The 16,598-nt window shown below is 37.2% G+C and overlaps 1 pseudogene; it reads left to right on the forward strand.

The window, feature by feature from the left end:
• The first annotated feature begins 6,030 nt into the window (after nt 1-6,030).
• The window catches only part of LOC136378982 (small ribosomal subunit protein uS5 pseudogene), a 59,231-nt pseudogene continuing 48,663 nt past the window's right edge, over nt 6,031-16,598 (forward strand).

The raw sequence follows: 16,598 nt of genomic DNA on the forward strand, positions 1-16,598 counted from the left end.
AATTGAATCAACAAGATAAAAGACAAGATAAATAAAGGCATGGAAGCAGAGCAGAAAAAAGAAAAGAGATTCAAAAAGTATGAGGAAACTCTTAAGAGAGCTCTGTGAAAACATGAAGAGAAATAACATCCACATCATAGGGGTTCCTAAACAAGAAGAGAAAGAACAAGGGATAGAGACTTTGTTCAAACATATCATAGCTGAAAACTTCCCTCAATTAAGGTAGGAAAACATCTCACAAGTTCAAGAAGCACAGAGAACTCCATTAAAAGGAAACCCAAAGAAATCTACACCAAGACACATCAAAATTAAAATACCAAAGCTAAGTGATAAAGATAAAATATTAAAAGCTGCTAGAAAAAAAAAGACTATCACCTATAAAGGAGTCCCCATAAGGATGACTTCCGACTTCTCAACAGAAACACTTGAGGCCAGAAGGGAATGGCAAGAAATATTCAAAGTAATGCAGAACAAGAGCCTACAACCAAGACTACTTTATCCAGCAAGGCTATCATTTAAAATTGAAGGAGAAATAAAAAGCTTTCCCGACAAAAAAAAAAAACAAAAAACAAAAACTCAAGGAATTCACTACAACCAAACAAAGGCTGCAAGAAATGCTAAGGGGCCTGTTGTAAACAGATCAAAGGAGAAAAAGAATATAGCAAAAGAGGAATTCAATTTTAAAGAATAAAATGGCAATAAACAACTACATATCAATAATAACCTTAAATGTAAATGGATTAAATGATCTGATCAAAAGACATAGGGTAGCTGCATAAATAAGAAAAAAGGACCCATACATATGCTGTCTACAAGAGACACACCTTAAAACAAAAGATGCACATAGACTGAAGATAAAAGAATGGAAAAAAATATTTCACGCAAATGGAAATGAAAAAGAAGCTGGGGTAGCAATACTTATATCAGAAAAAATGGACTTTAAAACAAAGGAATAGTAAGAGATAAAGAAAGTCACTACATAATGATAAAGGGAGAAATCCAACAGGAAGATATAACCATTATAAATATCTACACACCTAATATAGGAGCACCTAAATATATAAAGCAGACTGTGATGGATTTAAAGGGCAAGATCAACAGCAATACTATAATGTAGGGGATTTCAATACCTCATTAGCATCACTAGATAGATCCTCAAGAAAGAAAATTAACAAAGAAACAGCAGACTTAAAGGACATACTAGATCAACTCGATTTAATAGATATCTTTAGAACCCTAAAGCAGCAGAATATACATTTTTTTCAAGTGCTCATGGTACATTCTCTAGGGTAGACCACATGTTAGGGCGCAAAAGTGGTCTCAACAAATTTGAGAAGATTGAAATCATAACAAGCACTTTCTCTGATCACAATGGCATGAAACTAGAAATCAACCACAACAGAAAAACTAAAAAATACTCAAACACTTGGAAACTAGATAGCATGTATTAAATAATAAATGAGTTAACAATGAGATCAAAGAAGAAGTTAAAATATTCCTACAAATGAACGATAACAAGCATACATCAACTCAAAATTTATGAAACACAGCAAAGGCAGTCCTGAGAGGGAAGTTCATAGCATTACAGGCATATCTTAAGAAGCTAGAAAAAGCTCAAATAAACAACTTGACTCTACATCTAAAAGAACTAGAAAAAGAACAGCAAGTATAGCCCAGAGGTAGTAGAAGGAAGGAAATAATAAAGATCAGATCAGAAATAAATGACATAGAGGCTAAAGAAACAATACAGAGGATCAATGAAACCAGGAGCTGGTTCTTTGAAAAGGTAAACAAGATTGATGAACCTTTAACCAGACTCACCAAGAAAAAAAGAGAGAGGACTCAAATAAATAAAATTAGAAATGAGAGTGGAGAAATAACTGACACAACAGAAATACAAAATATTGTAAGAAAATACTATGAAGAACTATATGCAAAAAAAACTAGACAACCTAGATGAAATGGACAAATTTCTTGAAACATATAATGTTCCAAAAATTAATCTGAAAGAATCAGAAAACCTAAACAGACCAATTACAACAAATGAGATTGAAACAGTTATCAAAAATCTCGCAAAAAAAGAAAACTCCTGGGCCTGATGGCTTCACAAGTGAATTCTACCAAATATTTAAAGAAGAACTAACTCCTATCCTTCTCAAACTATTTCAAAAAATTCAAGAGGAAGGAAGACTTCCAAGCTCCTTTTATGAGGCGAGTATAATTCTGATTCCAAAACCAGGCAAAGACAACACAAAGAAAGAAAATTATAGGCCAATATCCTTGATGAATATAGATGTTAAAATCCTCAACAAAATATTAGCAAACCGGATCCAACAATATATGGAAAAAATCATACACCATGATCAAGTGGGATTTATTCTGGGGAGGCAAGGCTGGTACAATATTTGCAAATCAATCAATGTGATTCATCACATAAACAAAAGAAAGGAGAAAAACCACATGATAATTTCAATAGATGCAGAAAAAGCATTTGGTCAAATCCAGCACCCATTCATGATCAAAACTCTCTGCAAAGTGGAAATACAGGGAACATACCTCAACATGATAAAGGCCATCTATGACAAACCCACAGCTAACATCATACTCAATGGGCAAAAATTAAAAACAATCCCCTTAAGATCAGGAACAAGGCAGGGGTGCCCCCTTTCACCACTTATTCAACATAGTTCTGGAAGTCTTAGCCACAGCAATCAGACAGGAAAAAGAAGTAAAAGGCATCCAAATTGGGAAAGAAGAAGTAAAACTATCATTATTTGCAGATGATATGATATTGTATATAGAAAACCCTAAAGTCTCAGTCAAAAAACTACTGGACCTGATAAATGAATTCGGCAAGGTGACAGGATATAAAATTAATACTCAGAAATCAGAGGTATTTTTATACACTAACAATGAACTGTCAGAAAGAGAAATTAAGGAAGCAATCTCCTTGACCATTGCAACCAAAAAAATTAAGTACCTAGGAGTAAATTTAACCAGGGAGATTAAAGACTTGTACTCGGAAAATTTTAAAACATTGATAAAAGAAATCAGGGAAGATACAAACAAGTGGAAGCATATACCGTGCTAATGGTTAAGAGGAATAAACATCATTAAAACGTCTATATTACCCAAAGCAATTTATAAATTCAATGCAATATGATTAAAATACCAATGACTTATTTCAAAGATATAGAACATATATTCCAAAAATTTATGTGGAACCAAAAGAGAACACGAATAGCCTCAGCAATCTTGAATAGGAAGAATAAAGTGGGAGGTATCACACTTCCTGATATCAAGTTATACTACAAGGCCATTGTACTCAAAACAGCCTGGTACTGGCACAAGAACAGGCATATAAATCAATGCAACAGAACAGAGAACTCAGAAATAAACCCACAGCTCTATGGACAACTGATATTTGACAAAGGAGGCAAGGAAATACAATGGAGTAAAGACAGCCTCTTTAACAAATGGTGTTGGGAAAATTGGACAGCTACCTGCAAAAAAATGAAACTAGATCACCAGCTTATACCATTCACAAAAATAAACTCAAAATAGATAAAAGACTTAAATGTAGGCCGTGAAACCATAAGCATCTTAGAAGAAAACATAGGCAGTAAGCTCTCTGACATCTCTCGGAGCAATATATTTGCTGATTTATCTCCATGCGGAAGTGAAATAAAAGACAGGATAAACAAATGGGACTATATCAAACTAAAAAGCTTTTGCACAGCTAAAGACAACAAGAACAGAATAAAAAGACAAACTACACAATGGGAGAATATATTTGACAATACGTCTGATAAGGAGTTAATAACCAAAATTTATAAAGAACTTGTAAAACTAAATACTAGGAAGACAAACAATCCAATCAAAAAATGGGTGAAAGAAAACAATAGACACTTCTTCAAAGAGGACATACAGATGGCCAATAGGCATATGAAACAATGCTCAACATCACTAATCATTAGAGAAATTCAAATTAAAACCACAAAGAGATATCCTCTCACACCAGTCAGAATGGCGCTCATCAACAAAACAACACAGAATAAGTGCTGGCGAGGATGTGGAGAAAAGGGAACCCTCCTGCACTGCTGGTGGGAATGCAGACTGGTGCAGCCACTGTGGAAAACAGTATGGAGATTCCTCAAGAAATTAAAAATCAAACTTCCTTTTGATCCAGCTATCCCACTTTTAGGAATTTACCCCAAGGACACCATAGCACTGTTTGAAAAGAAGAAATGCACCCCCATGTTTATGGCAGCATTGTTCACAATAGCTAAGTTCTGGAAACAGCCCAAATGTCCGTCAGTGGACGAGTGAATTAAAAAGCTTTGGTATATATATACTATGGAATACTACTCAGCCATAAGAAATGATGACATCGGATCATTTACAACAACATGGATGGACCTTGATAACATTATACTGAGCGAAATAAGTAAATCAGAAAAAACTAAGAACTATATGATTCCATACATATGTGGGACATAAAAATGAGACTCAGAGACATGGACAAGAGTGTGGGGGTTACGGGGTGGGGGGGAGGAGAGGGAGGGGGTTGAGGGAGGGGAGGGGCACAAAGAAAACCAGTTAGAAGGTGACAGAAGACAATTGGACTTTAGGTGATGGGAATGCAGCATAATCAAATGTCAAAATAACCTAGAGATGTTTTCCCTGAACATATGTACCCTTATTTATCAATGTCATCCCATTCAAGTTAATTAAATAACAAAAAAAAAGGAAGGCTGGAGGCTGGTTTCATCTTAGTTTACTCACTCGTGGTGATTTAGATACGGCACAGCTCTTTGCAATCCAGATATAACTTCTCATGTCGTATTTTCTCACCAAAACTGTTGCATTCGGTTTTGTGAGGCTACATGTTGTTTCCAGAGCAGAGTAATAGGCCACAGAAAGGCCAGGGCAATAAAAAAAAAAAAGACTACGTACACCCCTTTGTTTATTGCAGAATTATTTATAATAGCCAACCTATGAAAGCAGCCCAAGAGCCTTTCAATAGATGAGTGGACAAAAAAGCAGTGGTATAGATATACAATGGAATATTACTCGGCCATAAAAAAGAATGAAGTCTTAATGATTTGTGACAGCATGGCTGAACATAAGGGTACTATGCTCAGTGAATAAATCGGTCTGAGAAAGACACCGTATGCGTATGATTTCACTTATATGTTAAACCTAAATAACAAAATAAATGAGTAAGCAAAATTGAAACAGAAAGTGAACTGATGGTTGCCTGAGGAGAGGGAGGGAGGCTGAGGGATTGGGTGAAAGGTGCAGGGATTAAGAAGTACAAATTAGTAGTTACAGAATAGTCACAGGGACGTAAGTAAAGCATAGGGAATATAGTCAATGATATTACAATTACTCTGTATGATGGCAGGTGGGGTGCTAGAATTATCACAAGGAACATTGTGTAAAGTATATAATTGTCTAACCACTAAGCTATACACCTAAAACCAATATAAAATAAAACTGAAAGAAAAAAAGTTATTGTTCAGGATAATGAAAGTGTCAAATATACTTATTCTCAGTTGGAATTTTACTGTCTATGTCATATTTGTCTGAAGCTCTGACTGGAAGTTAGTTTTTATCTTTGATAAAAAGAGAAATTAGTTTTTTGTTTATAAAAGCAGTTTTGTAAATGAGCATCTTAGCAGCTTAGAGTAGGAACTGGGGGAGGAGTGGGAGTGAGAGGCCCTTAGTGGTCACACCTGGGAGGGGAGCACCGCTCCGCCTCACTACCCCCAGCACAGGGCCTTTCTCTGTGGGTGAAGCCCAAAGTCATATTCCTGGGAAAAGGAATTCAACCTCTAGTTATTGTGTGACATGCTGCAAAGTGTTAGTTACACTCAGGAAAGAGAAACTTTGGAGTCATTTTTTAGAGCATTTCAGTTCAATCCTCCAGGTACAGGTGGAACGCCTATGATTTAGAGATGTTGCTCATGTTAGAAAGACCAACCAAACACTGAGCCTCACAGAAGGGGGAGGGGGAAGCTCGATGGCATGTGGGAACAAGCTCAGTGCCTCTGGTCTCCGAAGAGATTCACTTGGGCAGCACACCTCATGGGAGACCTCACACCCTGTAGAAGGCTAGATCTACCTGACACTTGTAGATTGACTGTCAGGCCCTGCAACCAGTCGGTATGCAACTAATTTAAAAATATGACACACTTTTTCTTTCTGTTTTCTGATTTTAAAAGCAATTCCTCTGTGGAAAACTAAAGTCAAACAAATAGACAAAACCCAGCCTAAACTAATGGAAAGAAGAAACTAATGCTTCCATCCAATGAGTTAAAAAATAATGTCACTCATGACATTATCTTAACCACTATTTTATTTTGGTCAGTTTTAGTTCATTCTTTTCTCTATATTTCTGTTTTTGTATATCTGTAATCATGGTATACAGGCTAGTTTGTACTCTTATTTTTATTTTACATTAAAAGCATCTTTCTAAATTTCATGCCTACAGTGTTTTACTCAGTAGATAAAAACATTTTTCTGTTGTTAGAAATTTATTGTTTCTTTATTTTATTAATGTTGTCATGAATAGTGTTATGATCATGATTTTTTTAATAGTTTATTTCCTTAAGTTACAGTTCCAACAGAATGTGAAGTCTGTACTGTATTTATTGTTCACTGTTGCATCCCTCCGGCCAAACTCAATGTCTGGTATATGGTATGTACTTTATAAATTTTTGTTAAACAAATAAATGATGAAAGAAGAGGAATTCTTGGGTTAAAAGATATGAATAAATTTTTATTGCCATTTTAAAATCCTAATAGTGTAATATTATTTTGAATGGCTAGATACTTTTACAAATATTATTTCATTCATTTCTAAGAAAAACACAGTTATAGAGTTGAAGAAACAGAGGTTCAGGGATTGAATTACCATCAGATGTCTAATGTGGTGCTAATATTTATACTTAATGCCCTTTAATGCTACGTTATTTATTTATTTATTTTTATTTTTTATTTTTTTGTATTTTTCTGAAGCTGGAAACGGGGAGAGACAGTCAGACAGACTCCCGCATGCACCCGACCGGGATCCACCCGGCACGCCCACCAGGGGCCAAGCTCTGCCCACCAGGGGGCGATGCTCTGCCCCTCCGGGGCATCGCTCTGCCACGACCAGAGCCACTCTAGCGCCTGGGGCAGAGGCCAAGGAGCCATCCCCAGCGCCCGGGCCATCTCTGCTCCAATGGAGCCTTGGCTGCGGGAGGGGAAGAGAGAGACAGAGAGAAAGGGGGGTGGAGAAGCAAATGGGCGCTTCTCCTATGTGCCCTGGCCGGGAATCGAACCCGGGTCCCCCGCACGCCAGGCCGATGCTCTACCGCTGAGCCAACCGGCCAGGGCCTATCGTTCTATTTATTTTGCCGCACTGCCCCTCATCTAAGTTTTCTCATGGAGAAAATGAAGACAACAAAGACTGGAGGTTTTTCTTTTTTTTCTTAAATGTTCATTTAATTGATTTTAGAGAGCGAAAGGGAGAGAGCAGCAGAAAGACAGGAATATCTGTTCCTATATGTGCCCTGACTGGGGATTGAACTGGTAACCTCTGACCTTTGGCATGATGCTCTAACTAACCAAGCTGTCTGACCAGGGCGAGACTGAAGGCTTTTAACTATTGTTTGTCTAACAACAGTTAGTGGGAAAGTAGAGCAGTGCTAAAAATACTCAGTACTCAGCATTGACCCCAGATGGGGCTGACAGGTGGATCCCGGTCGTGGTGCCTGCAGGAGTCTGCCTCACTATCTTCCCTCCTCTCACCTAATAAATAAATAAATAAATAAATAAATAAATAAATGAATGAATGAATGAATGAATGAAAGAAATAGTATATGGTAAATGTGAAGACATATAACTTTTGAGATTAGGTTATAGAATACTGTGTCTCGGTTATAAAAAACTGTGTTTTGCTCAGTTCTTCTTGCTTGCTTGCTCTGATGAACCAAGCTGCTTTGTTATGTTGCCCTACATTCGGCCACATGGCAAAGAACTGAAGGCAGCCTTCAGCCAATAAGCAGCAAGGAATGGAGGCCATCAGTCCAACAACTCACAAGGTACTGAATCTTGTCAACAACCATTCATAAGTTTATAAGTGTCTTTGTCTCTATTTGAAACTGGAGTTAGCTGTAGCCCAGTTAGAATTTTTATTGTAGTTTTATGAGATCTTAAACCAGAGGATTCATTTAAGATGTTGACCACAGAAACTGTGAGATAATAAATGTTGTCTTACCTCATGAAGTTTTGGGGTAATTTATCACATAGTAGATATTCATATCATATTCAGATATCTGGTGAATCACTTTTAAATATAAATATGTTCCATGTAATATTTGGGAGATACTTATATTAAAATGTATTTGTTGTTAAATTGAAATGAACATTTAACAGAGTGTCTTGTATTTTTTATGCCTGCCTTAGAGCAACCAGTTAGTAATAGAATCTGCACTAGTAGCCAGGAGTCTCATTCCCAGGCCAACCTTCTTCCTCCCACATGACCCTGAGATGCTGATGAAAGTTGTGCTTTAGAAATTCATCTTGTGATTTTTCCTGTTTGAAGTTTTAATGTAGTAACCATTACTGAACTGCTTTTGAAAGGAGCCCATGGGTCATTAAAGGACAAAACTGATGTTCTTTGACACAATCAATGGATTTCATTCTGCAAATGGAAGTCCAGTCTGATGGCTTTAATGGAAGGCAGCTGCAGATCCTGACATTCCTATAATAGCAAGAAGGATTAAAGGGTGTTCATTTCTGATTTGATTGCATTAATATAATGATTTAAGTATGCAGACCTATTTTAAAGAGGGACAATTTGTCGGGGGAAAAATGTGAATCAATTATAAAGAAGTTTTATATTTATATATTTAACATATGCAGCTCTATAAGCATTAAAGTAATTATATAAATACATAAATATACACAGTAGGCATTAAGAAGTCCCTTGCTAACTAGTACTAAGAGACCTAAGCTTATATGTGATTGCTCTCTAATTAGAATGTGGTTCCTTTCTTTTTTATGTTTTTGTTTTTTTTTCTTTAACTTTGAATATTTGTTTTATTGTGTAAGCACATTTACATGGGTAATTTACATAATCTTATCTTCTTGATAATGGGTTTATGTAGAGTATGGTCTTTTGAGAATAACAAGTGCAATGAGAAAACAGAGATTAGAGGAGTAAAAATAGGGAACTGAGTGGTTAAGAAATTTGAATAAATGCCACTCAGATTTTGTGCCTTTGTTCATTCCACTACATTTATTACACACATCCCAAGACCTAGAGACTTTTAATATCTTGACTTAAATAGAACTGATTATTATTTTTTAGAAATTTTACTGATAAACCTTCAGTAATTTTGTTTTCTTTGGGAACAAATAGCCAACTAAAGTATGAGCAGTTACTTGGAACTCAACTAAATGTTAGGAATCCTGTTATGTTGAAGAATTTTATTTATATTTTGTAATTCAGTACTAGGGAAGATACACAATATTGATTTCATATGTCTTTATTTGTGATGGTCAAAAGAAAAATTCATTGATATTAAAGTAAATATTTTTTATATTTAATAATAATGTACACACAAATAATGCTATACTTTTAACAAAATATTTTTACTTACATTATCTTCTCAAATCTCCAAAATAGTCCTGTAAACAGACTTAAAGAAAGGTAATCAGAGAAAAAAAAGATGGCAGCAGAGTAGGCGGATGCACAGATGCCCTGCTCTCACCACCAAACTGGAATACAAATCAATCTAGGAAAAATCAGCATGAAAAACCAACTCTGAACTGCAAGAACGGCTCTCAAAAACCAAGGAGCAAAGAGGAAATCACAGAAGTCCTGGTAGGGAGCCCCTGAACCTCCTCTGCTTGCCTGAATGGAGGGAGGGGGTGGGGCTGAGAGCCCAGAGAGGATCTTGGAGGGAGGGGAGCAGAAACTACTGCTCACAGCCACTTGCCTGGTGACCAGGGAGCGAGGTGCGTTGAAAGGACCAGCTTATCTCCCAGGTGGAGAGGACAGGGAGAGGGACAGACTGTGAGGGGATAAGGAATGCAGGAGAGGAGCTAAAAGGGCTGACTCATCCGTGCTGGAGGCGGCCATAGCTGGGGGAGGGACTGAACCTTTCACAAAACAGAGCTGAAGTGCTTCCGGACCAGAGACCTCCGGACATCTCTCCAGCTCCAATCAGTGCAACAAGACACAGCTGAAAACAAGAAGTGGGGAGGAGGGGCAGTAACTCAGGTCTCCATGGAGATCTGAGATACACCTCCCCCTACTGAAGCTGAGAAAACACCCTGCCCCCAGTGAGTCTAGCTGGCTAAAGAGGCCTTCAGAGTCTCAGGTTACACCCACCACATTCCTGGATACAGTTTCAAGGAAGCCCCCTGCTGAGATCAGCAAACAAGACTATCACCTGTTAAGAAAACAAACAAATCAAGACTTCAAAGCTGCCCAAATCCAAAAGTGGATTACAGATAACAGCTGATACCAACCCAAGAAGACCTAGAAATAACACAAGTGAAAACTGGAGGCAGACAACACCAAGCCTAGACTCAACCAACTCTACAAATAAAACAAAACAAAAAAAAAGAGGATGAGAAGACAAAGGAGTGCAATCCAAATGAAATCACAAGAGACACCTTCGAGAGATGAACTGAGTGATATGGAAATAATCAAACTTCCAGATGCGGAGTTCAAAATAATGATTGTAAGGATGCTTAGGGATCTTAGAACAACAATGGGGGAGCAGTTTGAAAACCTAAATAAAGAAATAGCAAGTATAAAAAAGAATCAGTTGGAGACGACAAATACAATATCAGAAATAAAGACCACAATGGAAGGAATTAAAAACAGGATAGATAGAGCAGAGGATCGAATCAGTGAGTTATAGGACAACTGGAATGAAGGCATGAAAGCAGAGAAGAAAAGAGAAAAAAGACTCAAAAAGTCAGAGGAAACTCTTAGAGAGCTCTGTGACAACATGAAGAGAAATAACATCTGCATCATAGGGGTTCCTGAAGAAGAAGAAAAAGAACAAGGGATAGAGACTTTGTTCAATCATATTATAGCTGAAAACTTCCCTAAATTAATGCAAGAGAAACTCTTACAAATCCAAGAAGCACAGAGGACTCCATTAAAGAGAAACTCAAAGAAACCTACACCAAGACACATCATAATTAAAATACCAAAGCTAAGCAATAAAGAGAAAATATTAAAAGCTGCAAGAGAAAAAAAAGTTATCACCTACAAAGGAGCCCCCATAAGGATGACATCTGACTTCTCAACAGAAACACTTGAGGCCAGAAGGGAATGGCAAGAAATATTCAAAGTAATGCAGAACAAGAACCTACAACCAAGACTACTTTATCCAGCAAGGCTATCGTTTAAAATCGAAGGAGAAATAAAAAGCTTCCCAGACAAAAAACAACTCAAGGAATTCAGTACAACCAAACCAATGCTGCAGGAAATATTAAGGGGCCTGGTGTAAACAGATCAAAGTGGGAAAAGAATACAGCAAAAAAAAAAAAAAAAAAAAAAGGAATACACCTTTAAAGAAGAAAATGGCAATAAACAACTACATATCAATAATAACCTTAAATGTAAATGGATTAAATGATCCAATCAAAAGACATAGGGTAGCTGCATGGATAAGAAAACAGGACCCATACATATGTTGTCTACAAGAGACACACCTTAGAACAAAAGACACACATAGATTGAAGGTAAAAGGATGGAAAAAAATGTTTCATGCAAATGGAAATGAAAAAAAAGCTGGGGTAGCAATACTTATATCAGACAGATTGGACTTTAAAACAAAGGATATAGTAAGAGATAAAGAAGGCCACTACATAATGATAAAGGGAGTAATCCAACAGGAAGATATAACTATTATAAATATCTATGCACCTAATATAGGAGCACCTAAATATATAAAGCAGACTTTGATGGATTTAAAGGGCGAGATCAACAGCAATACTATAATAGTAGGGGATTTCAATACCCCACTAACATCACTAGATAGATCCTCAAGAAAGAAAATTAACAAAGAAACAGCAGACTTATTGGAAACACTAGATCAACTCAATTTAATAGATATCTTCAGAACCTTTCACCCTAAAGCAGCAGAATATACATTCTTTTCAAGTGCTCATGGTACATTCTCTAGGATAGACCACATGTTAGGGCACAAAAGTGCTCTCAACAAATTTAAGAAGACTGAAATTGAAATCGTATCAAGCACTTTCTCCGATAACAATGGCATGAAACTAGAAATGAATCACAACAGAAAAGCTCAAAAATTCTCAAACACATGGAAACTAAATAGCAGATTGTTAAATAATGAATGGATTAAGAATGAGATCAAAGAAGAAATAAAAAAATTCCTAGAAATGAATGACAATGAGCATACAACAACTCAAAATTTATGGGACACAGCGAAAGCAGTGCTAAGAGGGAAGTTCATAGCACTACAGGCACACTTTCAGAAGCTAGAAAAAGCTCAAATAAACAACTTAACCCTGCATCTAAAAGAATTAGAAAAAGAACAGCAAGTAAAGCCCAAATGTAGTAGAAGGAAGGAAATAATAAAGATTAGAGCAGAAATAAATGACATAGAGGCTAAAGAAACAATACAGAAGATCAATGAAACTAGGAGCTGGTTCTTTGAAAAGGTAAACAAGATTGATGAACCTTTAAGTAGACTCACCAAGAAAAAGAGAGAGAGGACTCAAATAAATAAAATTAGAAATGAGAGAGGAGAAATAACAACTGACATAACAGAAATACAAAATATTATAAGAAAATATTATGAAGAACTGTATGCCAAAAAACTAGACAACCTAGATGAAATGGACAAATTCCTTGAAACATACAATCTTCCAAAAATCACTCTGGAAGAATCAGAAAACCTAAACAGACCAATTACAACAAAGGAGATCGAAACAGTTTTCAAAAAACTCCAAACAAAGAAAAGTCCAGAGCCCGATGGCTTCACAACAGAATTCTACCAAATATTCAAAGAAGAACTAACTCCTATCCTTCTCAAACTATTTCAAAAAATTCAAGAGGAAGGAAGACTTCCAAGCTCCTTTTATGAGGCGAGCATAATTCTGATTCCAAAACCAGGCAAAGACAACACAAAGAAAGAGAATTATAGGCCAATATCTCTGATGAATATAGATGCTAAAATCTTAAACAAAATATTAGCAAACCGGATCCAACAATATATGGAAAAAATCATACACCATGATCAAGTGGGATTTATTCTGGGGAGGCAAGGATGGTACAATATTCGTAAATCAATCAATGTGATTCATCACATAAACAAAAAGAAGGAGAAAAACCATATGATAATTTCAATAGATGCAGAAAAAGCATTTGATAAAATCCAGCACCCATTCATGATCAAAACTCTCAGCAAAGTGGGAATACAGGGAACATACCTCAACATGATAAAAGCCATCTATGAGAAACCCACAGCTAACATCATACTCAATGGGCAAAAATTAAAAGCAATTCCATTGAGATCAGGAACAAGACAGGGGTGCCCCCTTTCACCACTCTTTTTTAACATGGTCCTGGAAGTCCTAGCCACAGCTATCAGACAAGAAGAAGAAATAAAAGGAATTCAAGTGGGAAAAGAAGTAAAACTATCATTATTTGCAGATGATATGATATTGTATATAGAAAACCCTAAAGTCTCAGTCAAAAAGCTACTGTACCTGATAAATGAATTCAGCAAAGTGGCAGGATATAAAATCAATACTCAGAAATCAGAGGCATTTTTATACACCAACAATGAACTGTCAGAAAGAGAAATTAAGGAAACAATCCCCTTCACAATTACAACCAAAAAAATAAAGTACCTAGGAATAAACTTAACCAAGGAGACTAAAGACTTGTACTCAGAAAATTACAAAGCATTGATAAAAGAAATCAAGGAAGATACAAACAAGTGGAAGCATATACCGTGCTCATGGCTAGGAAGAATAAACATCATTAAAATGTCTATATTACCCAAAGCAATCTATAAATTCAATGCAATACCAATTAAAATACCAATGACATACTTCAAAGATATAGAACACATATTCCAAAAATTTATATGGAACCAAAAGAGAACACGAATAGCCTCAGCAATCTTAAAAAAGAAGAATAAAGTGGGAGGTATCACACTTCCTGATATCAAGTTATACTACAAGGCCATTGTACTCAAAACAGCCTGGTACTGGCATAAGAACAGGCATATAGATCAATGGAACAGAACAGAGAACCCAGAAATAAACCCACAGTTCTACGGACAACTGATATTTGACAAAGGAGGCAAGGAAATACAATGGAGTAAAGACAGCCTCTTTAACAAATGGTGTTGGGAAAATTGGACAGCTACCTGCAAAAAAATGAAACTAGATCACCAGCTTACACCACTCACAAAATTAAACTCAAAATGGATAAAAGACTTAAATGTAGGCCGTGAAACCATAAGCATCTTAGAAGAAAACATAGGTAGTAAGCTCTCCGACATCTCTCAGAGCAATATATTTGCTGATTTATCTCCATGCGGAAGTGAAATAAAAGACAGGATAAACAAATGGGACTATATCAAACTAAAAAGCTTTTGCACAGCTAAAGACAACAAGAACAGAATAAAAAGACAAACTACACAATGGGAGAACATATTTGACAATACGTCTGATAAGGGGTTAATAACCAAAATTTATAAAGAACTCGTAAATCTCAACACTAGGAAGACAAACAATCCAATCCAAAAATGGGCAAAAGCCCTGGCCGGTTGGCTCAGCGGTAGAGCGTCGGCCTAGCGTGCGGAGGACCCGGGTTCGATTCCCGGCCAGGGCACATAGGAGAAGCACCCATTTGCTTCTCCACCCCTCCGCCGCGCTTTCCTCTCTGTCTCTCTCTTCCCCTCCCGCAGCCAAGGCTCCATTGGAGCAAAGATGGCCCGGGCGCTGGGGATGGCTCTGTGGCCTCTGCCTCAGGCGCTAGAGTGGCTCTGGTCGCAATATGGCGACGCCCAGGATGGGCAGAGCATCGCCCCCTGGGGGGCAGAGCACCGCCCCTGGTGGGCGTGCCGGGTGGATCCCGGTCGGGCGCATGCGGGAGTCTGTCTGACTGTCTCTCCCTGTTTCCAGCTTCAGAAAAATGAAAAAAAAAAAAAAAAAAAAAAAAAAGAAAAAAACAAAAATGGGCAAAAGAGATGAATAGACACTTCTCCAAAGAGGACATACAGATGGCCAACAGGCATATGAAAAAATGCTCAACATTACTAATCATTAGAGAAATGCAAATTAAAACCACAATGAGATATCACCTCACACCAGTCAGAATGGCGCTCATCAACAAAACAACACAGAATAAGTGCTGGCGAGGATGTGGAGAAAAGGGAACCCTCCTGCACTGCTGGTGGGAATGCAGACTGGTGCAGCCTCTGTGGAAAACAGTATGGAGATTCCTTAAAAAACTGAAAATCGAACTGCCTTTTGACCCAGCTATCCCACTTTTAGGAATATACCCCAAGGACACCATAGAACGGCTCCAAAAGGAGAAATGCACCCCCATGTTTATGGCAGCATTGTTCACAATAGCGAAGATCTGGAAACAACCCAAGTGTCCGTCAGAGGACGAGTGGATTAAAAAGCTTTGGTACATATATACTATGGAGTACTACTCAGCCATAAGAAATGATGACATCAGATCCTTTACAATACCATGGATGGACCTTGATAACATTATACGGAGTGAAATAAGTAAATCAAAAAAAAAACTAAGAACTACATGAATCCATACATAGAAGGGACATAAAAATGAGACTCAGAGACATGAACAAGAATGTGATGGCAACAGGGGTGGGGGGTGGGGGGTGGGAGGAGGGGGGATGGGGTGAAGAAGGAGAGAGGGGTTGGGGGAGGGGAGGGGCACAAAGAAAACCAGATAGAAGGTGACAGAAGACAATTTAACTTTGGGGGAGGGGTATACAGCACAATCAAATGTCAAAATAATCTAGAGATGTTTTCTCTCAACATATGTACCCTGATTTATCAATGTCACTGCATTAAATTTAATAAATAAATAAATAAATAAATAAAAATAAAAAAATAAAAAGAAAGGTAATTTGCCTGAGCCTAAGGTCACATATGTAGCATACATGTTTCAACACAATTTTTGAATCCATGCCCAAGAATCTTTTCACTATGCTGTACTGCCTCCAGATTTCTCACCCTGTTCTGTTAGAGGCTGTATTCACTTTGCAAAAATAGAGCCAGTGCTGTAATAAAACCAGGATTTATTTATCAGATGCTCTAGAGACTTGTTTCCTGGAATTTATCATCTAAACCTTTTGAAGCCTGAAAATGACTTATTTAGAAATACTAAAGAAGGTGGAATGGAAATTCACTTTTTTTTTTCATTGAAATTCTCATGGCCAATCTCATCTCCATTTAGAGTGCCATATTTCTCTGAATATTTTACTAGAGTTCTGTTGCAGCTGAGTTAAAATTGTGCCCCACTGCCCTGATCCAGGGCACGGGATATGTCTTATAATTTTTTG

The sequence above is a fragment of the Saccopteryx leptura genome, chromosome 7 (assembly GCF_036850995.1).
Source record: "Saccopteryx leptura isolate mSacLep1 chromosome 7, mSacLep1_pri_phased_curated, whole genome shotgun sequence".
In the NCBI taxonomy this organism is placed as follows: domain Eukaryota; kingdom Metazoa; phylum Chordata; class Mammalia; order Chiroptera; family Emballonuridae; genus Saccopteryx; species Saccopteryx leptura.